The sequence below is a fragment of the Vulpes lagopus genome, chromosome X (assembly GCF_018345385.1).
Source record: "Vulpes lagopus strain Blue_001 chromosome X, ASM1834538v1, whole genome shotgun sequence".
Lineage (NCBI taxonomy): Eukaryota > Metazoa > Chordata > Mammalia > Carnivora > Canidae > Vulpes > Vulpes lagopus.
In genome coordinates, this window is record NC_054848.1 from 17,100,415 (window position 1) to 17,117,602 (window position 17,188).

The 17,188-nt window shown below is 37.7% G+C and overlaps 1 pseudogene; it reads right to left on the reverse strand.

The window, feature by feature from the left end:
- Positions 1–257: 257 nt before the first annotated feature.
- LOC121483660 lies at positions 258–357 on the reverse strand (annotated as a pseudogene).
- Positions 358–17,188: the final 16,831 nt, after the last annotated feature.

The window sequence follows — 17,188 nt, forward strand, 5'->3', positions numbered from 1 at the left end:
AAAAACTTATCTACATAAGCATATTACATATGAATTACATTTCATGGTAATAAAGAGCATCTACAAAATTATTTGTTATAAAAAGGGAACAGGTTTTGATAGATTTGAGAACCCCCCTCTATGCCATCCTACTGTTTGTTTTCCCCCTATCTTTTCTTTTAAAATAATGCATAGTCACTGTCACTTTTTTGCATTTATTTTATTAATTATTAATTTCATGAGATTCACTCACTTTGTTTTGAATATTGGTAGTTTTTTTTAATATGGAATACTTCATGAATTTGCATGTCTTCCTTGCACAGGGGCCATGCTAATCTCTGTATCATTATAATTTTAGCATGTGTGCTACTGAAGCAAGAACTTGGCAATTTTTAATATTTTCATTCCCGTATGATATTCCACTGTAAAAAAAAACCTATAATTCACTTATCTATACTACTCTTATACCCCCAGTTTTAGTGAGAAATAATTAGCAAATATCACTGTGTAAATTTAAGGCTAACAACATGATGGTTTTCAGTGTCAGTTCTTGATTAACTATTTAGAATTATAAATTAATAAAATCAAATTTAATGAAGCAATCCTGATAAATGTCTAGGTTATCGTCAAGTCCAAAAATTCAAGTGTCAAGAATTTTTTTCTCTTAAGTATGTTTTGTACAAAATGTTTGTTTTTTTTAAATTTATTTATTTATGATAGTCACAAAGAAAGAGAGAGAGAGGCAGAGACACAGGCAGAGGGAGAAGCAGGCTCCATGCACCAGGAGCCCGATGTGGGACTCGATCCCGGGTCTCCAGGATTGCGCCCCGGGCCAAAGGCAGGCGCCAAACCACTGCGCCACCCAGGGATCCCTGTACAAAATGTTTTTGATCCCATTCCTTTTCTCCAGGTTTTCCCTTCTCTAAGTCATTATTATCTTACTTATGTCTTAGTCCTAATCAATATGTGTTAAAAGATCTTTCAGATGGCACCTGGGTGTCTCAGTTGGTTAAGCATCTGACTCTCAATTTCAGCTCAAGTCATGATCTCAAGGCTGTGAGATCAAGCCTCAAGTCCAGCTCTGCACTGGGCATGGAGCCTGCTTAAGATTCTCTCTCTGCCCCTCTTCTCATCTCTCTTGCCCCTCCCCCCCCAAGAAAGAACAAAACCACGAGTTAATCTGTATTTGATCCAATAGAAAATCATTCTATAATAATTTGAGTGCTTAAAACAGTCAAATTTTCTGGTTTCTTATTTCATTACTTCTGTCTTTAAAGTTATATCTGGGATCCCTGGGTGGCGCAGCGGTTTGGCGCCTGCCTTTGGCCCAGGGCGCGATCCTGGAGACCCGGGATCGAATCCCACGTCGGGCTCCCGGGGCATGGAGCCTGCTTCTCCCTCTGCCTGTGTCTCTGCCTCTCTCTCTCTCTCTCTGTGACTATCATAAATAAAAAAAATTAAAAAAAAAAAAATAAAAAAAAAAAAAAAAAAAAAAAATAAAGTTATATCTGACTTTTTTTGCCTATCTCTGAAAAGGTCCTATTCCTTTCTTAATGAATGTTTAATTTTTGTGATCTGGATTAAGATCATTGCTTTGGAAAGAAAGCATCTTTATTATATCTGATTCATCCTATATGAGTTTCATCCCAAATTATCTTCCTCTACACCAGCCAAACATATTACTATATGCTAGGCCAATTGTTAAATACTGGATATGAGGGAGGTAAAAAATTAATCTCCATTTCTGCTTTCAAGGAGCTTACCCTCATTGTTACATCAATTTGCATCCCCATTTCTTAACAAGAAATAGACGACAACTGTATTTGTATACATAGCAATATCATTAAAAGGCTACACACCAGCACATCAGTGTCTCACACATTGTTTAGTTCTTAGTATCATGGTTTGACATTTTCAGAACTCAGTAGAACCTGAAAAAAATAAGACTACAGAGTGTCTGTAAGTGTCCAAAGCCAGCACTTTAAAAAATGGAACTACATGTCATGAAAGTATTGTTGAATAAAATGAACTGCTTGTGCATGTCATTTAAATTGCCATTGCTTTCCTTCTCTATTTATTGTTCAATGATTATATATGAACCCAGGCCAAAGACGTAAGGTTCAAATAATTATTGCCTAGGAATGGGAGGGGATCTCAGTTTTGCAATAAAATAAATAATGGGTCTATAAAGATTACCCATATATTTGTATGTCTTTGTCTGGAACTTATGCTTTAGTCCAATTTATAAGCAAAAATTATGCCATCTTAACAGATGGCCCTACATGTAAATAACCCAAAGAACAGAAAGAATTGGTAGAGTATTACTAGGGATCTTCAGAAAGAAAGAATAGGGATGCTCAGAAAGAAAGAATAGGGAGCAACTATATAAACTCAGAGATTTATGCTAAGTATTTATTAGAATCACCTGCAGAGATTTAAATTTTTATACCAATGATTCAAATTTAGCTAATCTGGGGGAATGGCTTGGGTACTGGGATTTTTTAAAAGTTCCCCAGTAATTCCAAGATACAGCCAGTGTTGAGGCCTTCTGCACTAAACAAAACCTACAATACAACTCTATTACCAGTCATATTTAAGTGAATATTTAAGATCAATTATTTGAAAGATAATTTTCTCAAAGCAAAAAGCAATTCTGTCAGCATAAAAAACATTCTCCACACCTGTAGATAATACACAGTTTATTCCTGACTATTGATAACTCATTTTATCAAGATTATATTTCTTTTCACATTTTTAAAAAAATCTGACATAGACTAATTAAATGCAATAAAAACAGGTACTTCAAAATGTCAGTGAGGTGCTAAAGTTCCATTATTATGCTGTAACTCTAAGTATGCATTTTTCTAACTGCTAAAACTTTCATGGACATATTTTATGCTGAGAGTTTAGGCAGGGTTAGAGAGGACAACAAATAGTATCGTGGCTTTCCTCAAACTATTTAGATTACTGATATAATAATAAAAGCGTTTTTTTTGTTTTTGTCTCATTACCCAAATCTGTATCAGTTTAAAGATTAGTCATGTTAATAGCTAAGTAAAATCTTGATACAGGATGTCTAAAACAAAGGTCATTCCAATTGAGGGAGTGAAATAGTTGTGATGTATGCAATTCTACTTCAGCTCACCCCATTTGGAATCACTGAAAGCTAACTCCCTATAATTCTATGCTACTCATAATTGGGTCTGAAACAAGCAGCACAGGCAACATTTGGGAGTTTGTTAGAAATGCAGACTGTCAGGCCCCTCCCAGACCTACAGACTCAGAATTTGCTTTAACAAGATCCCCAAATGATGTACACTAAGGTTCCATGACCACTTTTGATGATTTGTATTCACATGAAAGTCTGCATGAATGACCACCTGCCCAAATTCTCTAAATTTGTCGAGTTACCAAAAAGCATATTTTAAGTAATAGTGTTGAATTTATCTAATTAATATAGTCAATACCTATATTCTTCTTAGCAGCATTTTAAGTAATGTATAGTTGGCCAAAAGCTAAAGGTCATTGAATAGTATAGTATTCTATGAACCTATTTTTAGCAACATATTTATAAGGAAGATAAATATGAATAAAATGACTTAATTATATTCTCAAATATAAGTATATTAATAAAGGATACGTTCATAAGTATATTCATTTAATGTATATTCTTAGTCTTTGAAAACAAATATTTTTTGGTAAATTGCTAAATTTGGAAAACTGGTCATTTGGTGAAATGCTCACTTAACAAATTAGGCTTTAGAGTAAATGGTATTTGGTACATTGATTTTCAGTGATCAGCCTCTTCCAGTGGGTAATACCTAGCATGGCAACTCTATTAGTTTTTGAACTATACTTCTCTTTTTTCACTGCGGTTTTAAAACCACATGAGTAAGCTGATTAATATTAAGGCAATATTAAGTAGGATTAAGAGCAGATCCGAGTTTGAGTACTCAATCCACTCCCTGTATGACCTTTATTAAATTATTTAACTCTCTAAGACTATGTTTCCCTAGTCCCCAGTACTGTTATAAAATTAATAATAATAAAAAAAAATTAATAATAATACAGAAATCCCTAGTGTGTATTATTTTCAAGTTTTTATTTAAATTCCAGTTAACATACAATGCGATATTAGTTTCAGGTGTAAAATTAACAACTCATCACTTCCATACAACACCCAGTGCTCATCACAAGTGCCCTCCTTAATCCTCATCACCTATTTAACCCATCTCCTTACCAACTTCCCCTCCAGCAACCCCATTTGTTCTCTATAGTTAAGAGTCTGTTTCCTGGTTTGACTCTCTTGATTTTTTTTTCCCTATGTTCATCTGTTTTGCAGCTGAAATTTCACATGAGTGAAGGCATAGAGTATTTGTCTTTCTCTGATTGACTTATGTTGCTTAGGATAATACTCTCTAGCTCCATCCATGTCATTGTAAATGGCAAGATTTCATTCTTTTTGATGGCTGAGTGATATCCCATTGTATATATACATACCACATCTTTATCCATTCATCAGTCGATGAACATTTGGCTCTTTGCATAATTTGGCTATTATTGATAATGCTGCTATAAATATTGGGGGGCACATGCCCCTTTGAATCTGTATTTTTTTTAACCTTTGGGTAAATACCTAGTAGTGCAATTGCTGGGTCATAGGGTAGTTCTATTTTTAATGTTGTGAGGAACCTCCATGCTGTTTTCCAGAGTGGCTGCACCAGTTTGCATTCCCAACAGTGTAAGAGGTTCCCCTTTCTCTGCATCTTTGCCAACACCTGTTGCTTCCTGTGTTGTTAATTTTAGCCATTCTGACTGTATGAGGTGCTATCTCATGATAGTTTTAATTTGTATTTCCCTAATGATGAGTGATGTTGAGCATCTTTTCATGTGTCTGTTAGCTATCTGTAGGTCTTCTTTGGAAAAATGTTTATAAATGTTTGCTGCCCATTTTTTAACTGAGTTATCTGGGTTTTTTTTTTTTTGGATATTGAGCTTTATAAATTTTTATATATTTTGGATACTAACCCTTTACTAGATATGTCATTTGCAAATATCTTCTCACATTCTATAGGTAGCCTTTTAGAGCTGTTGATTGTTTCTCCCTGTACAGAAGCTTTTTGTTTTGATGAAGTCCCAATAGTTTATTTTTGCTTTTGTTATCATTGCCTCAGACGACATATCTAATAAGAAGTTGCTATGGCCAATGTCAAAGAGGTTACTGCCTGTGTTATCCTCTATAGTTTTTATGTTTTTGGGTCTCACGTTTAGGTATTTAATCCATTTTGAATTTATTTTTGTGTATGGTGTAAAAAAGTGGTCCAGTTTCATTCTTTGACATGCTGCTGTCCAGTTTTCCAACGCCATTTGTTGAAGAGATTTTTTTTTCCAACAGATATTCTTTCCTGTTTTGTTGAAGATTAACTGACCATACAGTTGTGGGTTTGCTTCTTGGCTTTCTATTCTCTTCCATTGATCTATGTGTCTGTTTTTGTGCCAGTACGATACTCTCTTGATCATTACAGCTTTGTAATATAACCTGAAGTCCAGAATTCTGATGCCTCCAGCTTTGCTTTTCTTTTTCAAGGTGATTTTGGCTATTCAGGGTCTTTTGTAGTTCCATAAAAGTTTTAGGATTGTTTGCTCTAGCTCTGTAAAAAATGCTGGTGGTATTTTGATAGGAATTCTATTAAAAGTGTAGATTGCTTTGGGTAGTAGTATAGACATTTTAACAATATTTGTTCTTACAGTCCATGAGAATGGAACGCTTTTCCACTTCTTTGTGTTATCTTTAATTTCTTTCATCAGTGTTGTTTCCAGAGTACAAATATTTTACCTCTCTGTTTAAGTTTATTCCTAGGTATATTAAGGTTTTAGGTGCAATTATAAACGAGATTGAATCCTTGATATCTCCTTCTGTTGCTTTATTATTGATGTATAGAAATCCTACAGATTTCTGTACATTGATTTTGTATCCTAGGACTTTACTGAATTTGTATATCAGTTCTAATGGTTTTTTGGTGGAGTCTTTTGAGTTTTCTGTGGGAATATCATGTCATCTGCAAATAGTGACATTTTTATTTCTTCCTTGCCAATTTGGATGCCTTTTATTTCTTTTTGTTGTCTGATTACTGAGGCTAGGACTTCCATTACTACATTAAATAACAGTAGTAAGAGTGGGCATCCCTGTCTTGTCCTGACCAGAGAAGAAAAGCTCTCAATTTTTCCTCATTGAGGATGATATTAACTGTGGGTTTTTCATAGATGGCCTCTATTATGTTGAGATATGTTCCCTCTAAACCTACTTTGTTGAGAGTTTTTATCATGAATGGATGTTGAACTTTGTCAAATGCTTCTTTTGCATCTATTGAAAGGATCATGTGGTTCTTATCCTTTCTTTTATTAAAGTAGTATATCATATTGATTGATTTGTGAATGTTGAATCACTCTTGTAACTCAGGAATAAATCCCACTTGATTGTGGTGAATGATCCTTTTAATGTACTGTTGGATTCAATTTGCTAGTATTTTGTTGAGAATTTTTGCATCCATATTCATCAGGGATATTGGCCTGCAGTTCTCTTTTTTAGTGGAGTCTGGTTTTGGAATCAACAATGCTGGCTTTGTATAATGAGTTTGGAGGTTTAACTTCCATTTCTATTTTTGGAATAGTTTGAGAAGAATAGGTATTAACTCTTTTTTAAATGATTGGTAGAATTCCCCTGTGAAGCCATCTGGCGCTGAACTTTTGTTTGTTGGGAGATTTTTTTAAAAGATTTATTTATTTTAGAAAGGGAGGAAGAGAGAGAGCATGCACACAGGAGCAGGAGGAGCAGAGGGAGAGGGAGAGAGAATCTCAAGCAGAATCAACAAACAGAAAGAAATAGAAAACTTGAACAGACCAGTAATCAGGAAAGAATTGAATCAGTAATCAAAAATCTCTCAATCTTGGAACACCTGGGTGGCAATAAAATCTTTAAAAAAAATCTCCCAATCTGTGACTGGTTGTTGCAGTTGGTTTAGCATCTGACTCTTAGTTTCTGCTCGGGTCCTATCTCAGGGTGGTGAGATTAAGCCCCTCAATCAGGCTCTGTGCTCAGTGTTGATTCTGCTTGACCTTGTGGTCATGACATCCAGATAGTTTTGAATCTCAGTTGTTGCATTTTTTTTTCATTTCTGAATTGTTTTTCAATTCTTTTATCTCTGTGGTTAGGGTTTCCCTGATGTCTTTAATGCCCTTTTCTTTTCTCTTTTTTAAAGATTGTATTTATTTATTCATGAGAGACACAGAGAGAGAGGCAGGTACATAGGCAGAGAGAGAGAAGCAGGCTCCATGCAGGGAGCCTGATGTGGGACTCAATCCCGGGACTCTAAGATCACGCCCTGGGCCGAAGGCAGGCACTCAACCGCTGAGCCACCCAGGTGTCCCCCATGCCCTTTTCAAGCCCAGAAGAGTATGCTTATATTGTTGCTTTAAATTCTCCTTAAGACATGTTACTTATATCTATTTCAATCAATCTCTGGCCATCCCTTTTTCTTGTTTTTTCTTTTGGGATAAATTCCTCCATCTTGGCATTTTGTCTAGGTATCTGTCTGTTTCTCTGTGTTAGGAAAACCTGTTATACTTCCTGCCTCTGAGACTAATGGCTTTTTGAGAAAGAGGTCATATGGTGTCCACAGCCAGGCACTTCAGGGAGTCTTTGGTATGTATATGTAGTGCATGCATTCTGCTGCTGTCCTTTGGCTGCTTTATCCCTCAGGTCAGTCCTCTGCAGAAGCTCTCCTTGCCTGCAATGGGCAGTGTTTGGACCTAAGCTAGAGTGTGGCAAGTTTTAACCAGGTGTGCTCTTGTCTGCTTGTTAAATGAGACCTGATGCTACTTCCACTAGAACTGAAGAATTGCAGAACCCTATGGTCAGTAAATGTGGTGCACATGAGGGTTTCTGCTGCCCTTCTGGGGACGTGGCCTACTGTGCTGGTCTATAAGCATACTTGCTGAAGAAAAGCAGTACTAACAGAGTGCAGGAAGGTGGGACTTGTTGTAAGCAGAGTATGCAGCCAGTATTGGTGCTGTGCTATTTGCTGAAGTTTGTTAATACTGAGGGACAGGGGAGGGAAATGTGCCAGCCAGCTCCTTTGTCCCCAGACAGGGGACTTTGTGTTTTCTACTCTCAGGGAAGCACTCCCAGAAGAGTGAATAATTTCCCCTCATGTGTCCCAGGTGTTTTTCAGATCGCTATTTTCACACTATCTGCCTCTGGGTTGCTGACCTGCCTGGCACAGCACAGTACTCTTTGGGCTCTATCCCAGCCAAGCCTTCTGACATTTAAAAACTCTAAACTTTAGGGACCTGGTATGGCAGGGACCTGCACTGGTCTCGGGGATGTTCTCTCCATGCTGGGACTGATGCAGGTTTTACCTAGAAGGGTAACCATACCAGAGTGCAGGGGCAAGGGATTTAGAGCAAAGGAGACTAAACAGCCAGTATCTGGTTTAGCCACCCTCAGAAGGTGTCTCTGCATTTATGCTGAAGAGTAGGGGAGGGAAATGGTGCCCAGCAGCTGCTTCGTCCCTGGAGAGGTGTCTCTATGAATGCTACCTCTCACAGATGCAGGAAAAATGAATAGTCTCTCTTTCTGTACCTTATGCAATCCTCAGATTGTGCCATTTGCCCCATAGATGCTTGCCTGCCTTCTCTCCAAAAGTAGGGCAGTGCCCTTAGGGCTCTATCCCAGCCAACCCCACAGACCTCTAAATCTCCAGTCTTTGAGACCTGCTGGTTGCAAAAACTCACAAAAATCAGCCCTTCTCATTATCCCAGACAATGGCTTTGGGGAAGTATTCTCCTTGTGTGTATCCCAGTGTGCTCTATTTTCTCTCACCTTTCTCTGCAAACAGGGCCCCCTCCCCTCCACAGCACCCACAATCCATTTCTCCCCCAAACATGTCTCCACACTTCCTACCTTCCCCAACGTGGCCTCTTCTCTCCCATTAATTGTGAAGTTTGTTCTGTCAGTCCTCAGGTAGATTTCTTGGGTATTCCGAATGATATCTAGCTGTGTTTAAGAGACAAGGCAAGCCTAGGGCCCTCCTACTATACCACCATCTTAGCTCCTCTTGTGTGTATTAATAATAATATTAATAAGAAGAATACATATCCCATGTTAATCACTTTAATTCTTGTGTAATCATTCTGCCATCAAGGCATTTCATTTGTTTTTAGATGAAGAAAATAAAATGAGCAAAAAGTCACACTGATATTCTTCATCTTATTTCCTAACATGGAGAAGTGCTTGAATATCCATTTTCCCAGAAAAAATACTGGCAAAGATGATTGATGATCTGGGTCTTTTATCTTGTTTTTAATTTCCTCGGCTTGTATCTATGATCTCTGCTCCAGATGCAACATCTCTTTTCTAAGAGATTGTCAGTCATTCTAGGATGCAGAAAACAGTGCTATTTGCCTTTAGCACCCTCAGTACCCAATGACAGATTCTCCTACAGAATCTTAGCAAACAGAAGAATGGGGCCAAAAGAGATAAACAATTTGAGGCCAATGGTGTGACTAAGGTATGATTGGAGTACAAAAAAATTCTCAGGAAATTTCCATATCTAATTCAAATGAGAGGTAATTTTACCAGCTCTCATGCAGTTTAAAAGGGAAGAATTCAAGTAAAAAAGACAATTCAAGTTTCCATAACAATATATACTATAACCAATTCATTACCTGTGTTTTCTTAGGGAAAAAAGTGAAATGAGATTTCCTATCATGGGGAAATAAGAGTCTTACCCATCTTCAAATGATATGTCAAGATCAGCTCTGCTATTAGTTTTGAATTAAAAATAAATTATGTAGGCTCAGTGAACTGACTGACACCCTGTGTTAACATAATGCTTTCACCCTTTCTGATATCCATTCATCTTTTGATGGACACCGAGGCTCCTTCCACAGTTTGGCTATTGTGGACATTGCTGCTATAAACATTGGGGTGCAGGTGTCCTGCCGTTTCACTGCATCTGTATCTTTGGGGTAAATCCCCAGCAGTGCAATTGCTGGATCACAGGGTAGCTCTATTTTTAACTCTTGGAGGAACCTCCACACAGTTTTCCAGAGGGGCTGTACCAGTTCACATTCCCACCAACAGTGCAAGAGGGTTCCCCTTTCTCCACATCCTCTCCAACATTTGTTGTTTCCTGTGTTGTTAATTTTCCCCATTCTCACTGGTGTGAGGTGGTATCTCATTGAGGTTTTGATTTGTATTTTCCTGATGGCAAGTGATGTGGAGCATTTTCTCATGTGCTTGTTGGCCATGTCTGTGTCTTCTTTGGTGAAATTTCTGTTCATGTCTTTTGCCCATTTCATGATTGAATTGTTTGTTTCTTTACTGTTAAGTTTAATAAGTTCTTTACAGATCTTGGATACTAGCCCATTATCTGATATGTCATTTGCAAATATCTTCTCCCATTCTGTAGGTTATCTTTTAGTTTTGTGAGACTCCTAACTCTGGGAAATGAACAAGGGGTAGTGGAAGGGGAGGTGGGTGGGAGGATGAGGTGACTGGTGACAGGCACTGAGGGGGGCAATTGACAGGATGAGCACTGGGTGTTATGCTCTATGTTGGCAAATCAAGCTCCAATAAAAAATTACACAAAAAAAACTCATAAAGCTTTTACAATGTGCTACATCAAAGGCGGAGAAGGAAATTATCAAGTCATGTTTACTCTTTGCTGGGTACTTCACACAAGTTATATCATTTACCATAGCCCTGTGAGGCAGATGTTCTATCATTGATAAGAAATTAAGATTGAGGTTAAATGACTTGCCCCAAAACACAAAGCTGAAAAATGCAAAACTAAGCTCAAACAACAAGACTCTTTGCCTCTCAAGTTCATGTTCTTTGTAATGCTCTATGCAGCTCTCAGGGCCTAAAGTATACTGGAGAAAGCCCACCTGATTTCTTATGGCAAGAGGCGCAACCATAAGTTTTGGGCCATCAAAAACTAACATTACAATCACACAAATTATTTTACCTCTATTTCCTTATCTATAATATTAGAAGTTAGATTACAAGATTGTTAAGGCCTTCTGCCACTTCCAAAAGAATGTTATGTTATGTTACCTGGTACACAGAACAGTTTTATATACATGCCTTGCTCATTTATTTAATTGTTCATTCATTCATTCATTTAAAAACTTAATTTATTTAAAAATGCATTTAACAACTATATTTATTAAATATTCACTTCGTTTTCCTACATTGTTTCCATACCAATACTGTTTGTGCCTAAAGGATATTTTTTTTCTAAAGGATATTTTTTAAATCTTTAGGAAAATGCCAGCATAGATGGAGTCTGACCTGACATAGTCTCTAGCTACCAAATATACAAATAGCTATTTATATGAAGGTGGGTTGCTTATTAATCCTAGTACTAATGAAGTATTAATCCTGCTATTAATGAAGCTGAAATTTCTTCTCAGAATAATAATGGTAATAATAATAACAATAATAATAATAACTACCATTTATTCAAGATCTCTTTGGGAGAAGATGCTTTGTGTTCATTATGTCATTTTCATGGCTTATACATCAAATTCTTTTTGAGATATTTTATAAATATTGAATCAGCACAGGAATTTGATAAAAGTAATAAGATACAGAAGATGGGAAGTTTTACAGTCTCAAAATGTGCGGCAGATTCTGTCTTGTTCAGTGCCGAGTCAAGGCAGAAGTATTAGCTATATTATGATGACAAATGAAATGTCTATTTGTCAATGCTTTATGTTCATTGACAATTCTCTACTGATTCAAGTGTAAAATTTTCATGCATTTAATAGATGCATTTTGCCAGTAATATATAAAAACCATTAATAATTTACTTAATCCCTGCTCAGTTGAACCCCCAAAACCATAGCCCTGAGTAAATTTATTTCTAAGGAACAGACAGCCTTGGAATCAAGTGAAAAGAGTCACTATTGTATTATGTCAAAATATTTTAAGCTTGAAGCTGCCACCACATTCCTTTGATGAAATAGCAATCAGCCAGTTCCTGCCAAAAAGGAAAAGAATTAGTTGCATGCAGCAACCAACACAGCATTAAACACTACACATGGTAGAACTAATAGATTTGCTACTCATTGAGCCAGCAGAATGAGCTACATACCTGGGTTAGCAAATCTCAGGTTTTCAAAGTAATGATTAGAGCTGATTGAGTGTAACAAAAATGGATCCTCTGGTTATGAAACTTAAGGCAGGTACAAGAGATTTTTCTTTTATTCCCCCTGGAAAAAATAATTCATAAAAAGGAGGACATGATGTAGGAAAGGTTCTTTTAACAAAAACAGTTATTTATTTTCAATGGGAAATGTGCTATAGTGTGCACTTAATAGAACTTCAATATATTTCTCTTGTGTTTACCAAAATAATGGCCATTTGTACAGGGCTAGCTTGATATCTAAACAAAGCAGGCCTCACACCAGTGAGAATGGGGAAAATTAACAACACAGGAAACAACAAATGTTGGAGAGGATGTGGAGAAAGGGGAACCCTCTTGCACTGTTGGTGGGAATGTGAACTGGTGCAGCCACTCTGGAAAACAGTGTGGAGGTTCCTCAAAGAGTTAAAAATAGATCTGCCCTATGACCCAGCAATTGCACTGCTGGGGATTTACCCCAAAGATACAGATGCAGTGAAACACTGGGATACCTGCACCCCGATGTTTATAGCAGCAATGTCCACTGTGGAAGGACAATAGCCAAACTGTGGAAGGAGCCTCAGTGTCCATCGAAAGATGAATGGATAAAGAAGATGTGGTCTCTGTATACAATGGAATATTACTCAGCCATTAGAAACGGCAAATACCCACCATTTGCTTCGACGTGGATGGAACTGGAGGGTATTATGCTGAGTGAAATAAGTCAATAAGAGAAGGACAAACATTATATGGTCTCATTCACTTGGGGAATATAAAAAATAGTGAAAGGGAATATAGGGGAAAGGAGAGAAAATGAGTGGGAAATATCAGAGAGAGAGACAGAACATGAGAGACTCCTAACTCTAGGAAATGAACAAGGGGTGGTGGAAGGGGAGGTGGGCGAGGGGTGGGGGTGACTGGGTGACGGGCACTGAGGGGGGGCACTCGATGGGATGAGCACTGGGTGTTATGCTATATGTTGGCAAATTGAACTCAAATAAAAAAATAATAATAAACAAAGCAGGCAAGATCTTGTCGTGTTTCTCCCAACCATTGTTCCCACCAACCTAATAAAGGGCTTGAAATTGCACTAATTCTCCCTTTGAGTTAAGAAACATTATCTTAAAAAAAAAGTTATCTTCCACGGAATGCCTGTTAACATAAATTTAAAAGGTTGAAACATAAAAATCATCAATTGTCTTTAGTCCATAAACTCAAATAAATTCATGTGTTAATGTGTTAAATTGTTACAGTTACTGACATAGGACACAGAACAACTAATTCCGACAAGAAAAGGGCAAACAATGTATGAGGCCAAGTCCAAGGGCTACAAGTTAGAACAGTATAATTTAATGGGGAGACTGTGTCAGACAAGGGAAAGCACTGGTAAAAGAGAGGCATAGAAAGGAAGAAAGAAGGAAGACAGATGTGAACTGTGCCTATATTTCAATTTTGCCTTAGGAAAGCACTGGTAATTTTGTTTGGATGTATCCATATCACTATATTCTGCTTTGCATATTTTTTAAAATGTAAGCTTTCTCATTTGAAAATGATGGCCTTTCTGATTTTCCAGGATGAGATGCAGAATGAAAAACTCATCCTTATTTGACAATATGGGGAACTTCTGGTCCAAAAGAGAGAGGGCAAATAAAATAATATAGCTGCTGTTTAGAAAGAAGAGGTGAAGATGGCAATTGGGAGATTTGCCAATTATTATTATTTTCTTATTTTCTCCTGTCATTCGAGGGCACAAATGTGAATGCCTTTAGCTCTTGAGTAAGCCTTTGGGGCTCTCTATAAGCAGTTTTTAGTGGTGCACCATTGGGAACCATGAAAGACATATCGGATTCAGTTCTTGCTCTTAAAAACTTTTTCCCATACAGGACTTTGATATATCATTACAGATACAGAGCATTTGTCAGTTGATTACAGCTATTTTAAACTCACCTAAACAGTCTTGTTTGATTCTCATGGAAAGGTTTATTTGGTGTGCTTGGTTTTGAGTAGTTTTCTACTATAGGTGTAACATAAAGTGAGCCATGGTTTTAGCCATGGTTGCTTTTACTAGGGCACCCTGGCAAAACACAAGAAATTATGCTGGGAAAAAAGCATGTATGGTGGGAAAAAGTATGAAGGGTGGCAAGCAAGGGACAGTCAGAAATGTACCAAGATGAGGAGTAACTATCTTTTTTACAAAAAACAAAAAATCCATAGGTAATGAAAATATGAGTTTTGTAGAATATCTTCTGTTAAATCATTAATAAATCAATATCAATACCTGTTAAATCAATATCAACTGTTAAATCATTAATTTAAAAGGCACCGATTTAAAGTTATTAAGGATTCAGGATCTCAACAGTCCATGGTGCAAAGTCTCTGGCCTCCAGAGCAAAAAATTCTCCACAGTGACGACCTACCCTTTGCTTTTCTTTCTAAAAATGTGGGTTTTATCTGGTGTACATGAACTAAGGGTAGAGAATTTGGGAGATATATGGAATTGATAGTTCTATATTTTTTCTGCTAAATGTTTTTCAATCTTCTTGAACTAAGAATGTCAGTAAGGAGGCTCGGCCATTTCTTTGTCTCATGTAGAATGAGAATTCGGTATTTGCCAGTATGAGGGTTATTGGCCTAGAAAGCATCATGAGAAGGGCATTTCGGGTACACTTGTTACTATATGCCATTTTTATCTATTATGCAGTTCTCTTTTTACAAACCCTCGTATCAAGGACTGACTTTCAATAGATTGTAGCAAGGGAACTGCTCTACTACATACAAAACCCGACCCAGAAGCAAGTTGTTGGCAAATGGTTTTGCACAGGGTTCCCCATGAACATGCTTTGTGTGACTGGTAAGGGGGCAGCCCCCTTTCTGGCTAAACCCATTTCCCAGGAGGAGGGGCTCTTGGATCCGGCCACCTGGCAGGTGAGGATGAAGGGGGACAGCTATGAGGCCCCAAGGCACTGCCCTATTACTCTGCCTGGGAAGGATTCTGACTTAGAGGTGTTCAGTTATAATCCCACAGATGGATTTACCCATGTTTTAATTTACATTAAATCTTTCTGGAAGAAATCAGAAATGGGGGGAAATGAAGAAAAGAATAAAAAGAGAAAGGAAGCAGAGAGGAAAGGAGGCTGGTTCACAGGAAGGCAGGAAGGCTATAGTATTAACAGCTTAACCATTTTACCTATTTTTCAATACTGTAACTTTAGCTGGGAGAAGGAAGTTAAACAAGAGAGGATATTTCCAATGAAAAATAGTGTCCTAGGAATGCCTAGGTTGTTCAGTGGTTAAGCGTCTGCCTTCAGCTCAGGGCATGGTCCCGGAGTCAGGGGATTGAGTCCCACATTGGGATCCCCTCGAGGAGCCTGCTTCTCCCTCTGCTTATGTCTCTGCCTCTCTCTCTGTGTGTCTCTCATGAATAAATAAATAAAATCTTTTAAAACAAAAAGAAAGAAAAATAGTGTCCTAAATCAAAAAGGAAAGTAGGTTCTTCCTCTCTAATGTTAAAAAGAACTGCCCACTCTCCCATATCATTTGCAGTTGACCCATGTCTTAGATTAGGTTCCTAAAAGCAGCGCCTGAGATAGAAATTCTTGTGTAAGTGATTTATTGAGAGATTGCTCTCAGAAGGATCTTGTAAAAGGATAAAGGTGTAAAGATAGAGCAGAGGAAAAGCAAAGGGAAGATGTGGTGTCAGCTGGAGACTAACTTCAGCTTGATCCCCTAGAGAGTTCCAAACCTTGAATTTCATATTAAGACATGATGGCCAGGCTTTGGTACCTCAGTTTCTGTTAGTTATTGCCTGAAGACTGTCCTATGCCCCACAGGAAGGGGTGCTACTCTCCCAGGCAAGGCAGTTCCCCTCTCTCAAGGTCAGTTATTGCCAGAGAAGGGTGTGGCTGTGAGCCTTTAGCAGTTGACATTCACAGCAGCTAGCAAATGGATGCATTAGTTCAGTAAACAGGATCTGAGTGAGGCAGCATCTACTACCATCCCTTTAACTCTAAAACCAGAAAGCTAAATGGCACTAAGGGTTTAGAGCAGTAAAAACAGTATTATCATATGGATCCTTTTGGACTAGTGCTGCTACCTAATTTCCAGGGCTCTTATTTGAGTCCTTATATGGAAAAATTTCTCAGTCAATTATAGGAGCTATAATACAGCATTTTCCTATTAGCCATACCTCTGCAGCTCATGCTTTAGAAGAGATTCCTAATTGCAATCCCACAGGTATAATCTTAAAAATTAGAATATAGTTTGAATTACTCTCCAAAAGCCCTAATAGAGGAAAACTCAATAAGGATATAAAATTACACTTTGAGATCTCTTTTACACCAAGCTGTAAGAGCAAAAGATTTTGTTTTGTTTTGTTGTCTTTCTAACAGATTTTATTCTTGAAATAAGGGCTGTGTATTTATTATTCCCAGTTTGTATCATTTCTGGGAAGTCTTTTAACAAGATACTAAAACTAAGATTGTGATTTGATTTCTCTCCTTCAGCCCCTATACTGCCAATTCTGAGTCTTTCAATGAGAGTTCTATCCCCCCCATTCATTTGTCCCAATTGGCAGCTGTCACTAATCTCATACCTTCTCTACATTGGCTTTTTCTTATTTTCCATGTAAAATTTGAAGAAGAAAATGTTATATGACTATGAGAAAGGCAGGAGTAAGATTACCCTAACTTATTGAGTTGATCCCCCTTCTCGATTTCTAATAGTCTCAGATACTTGTCATGTTTTACTTAACCTATATTTTAATTTAAAAAAAAATGTCGATAGTACTTTTTTGTCTGAAATGATCCCTCTCCTGAAATGCTATATGCTAACTGTATTTCTGTCTTTAAAACTAATAAATAGGGGATCCCTGGGTGGCGCAGCGGTTTGGCGCCTGCCTTTGGCCCAGGGCGCGATCCTGGAGACCCGGGATCGAATCCCACATCAGGCTCCCGGTGCATGGAGCCTGCTTCTCCCTCCGCCTGTGTCTCTGCCTCTCTCTCTCTCTCTCTGTGACTATC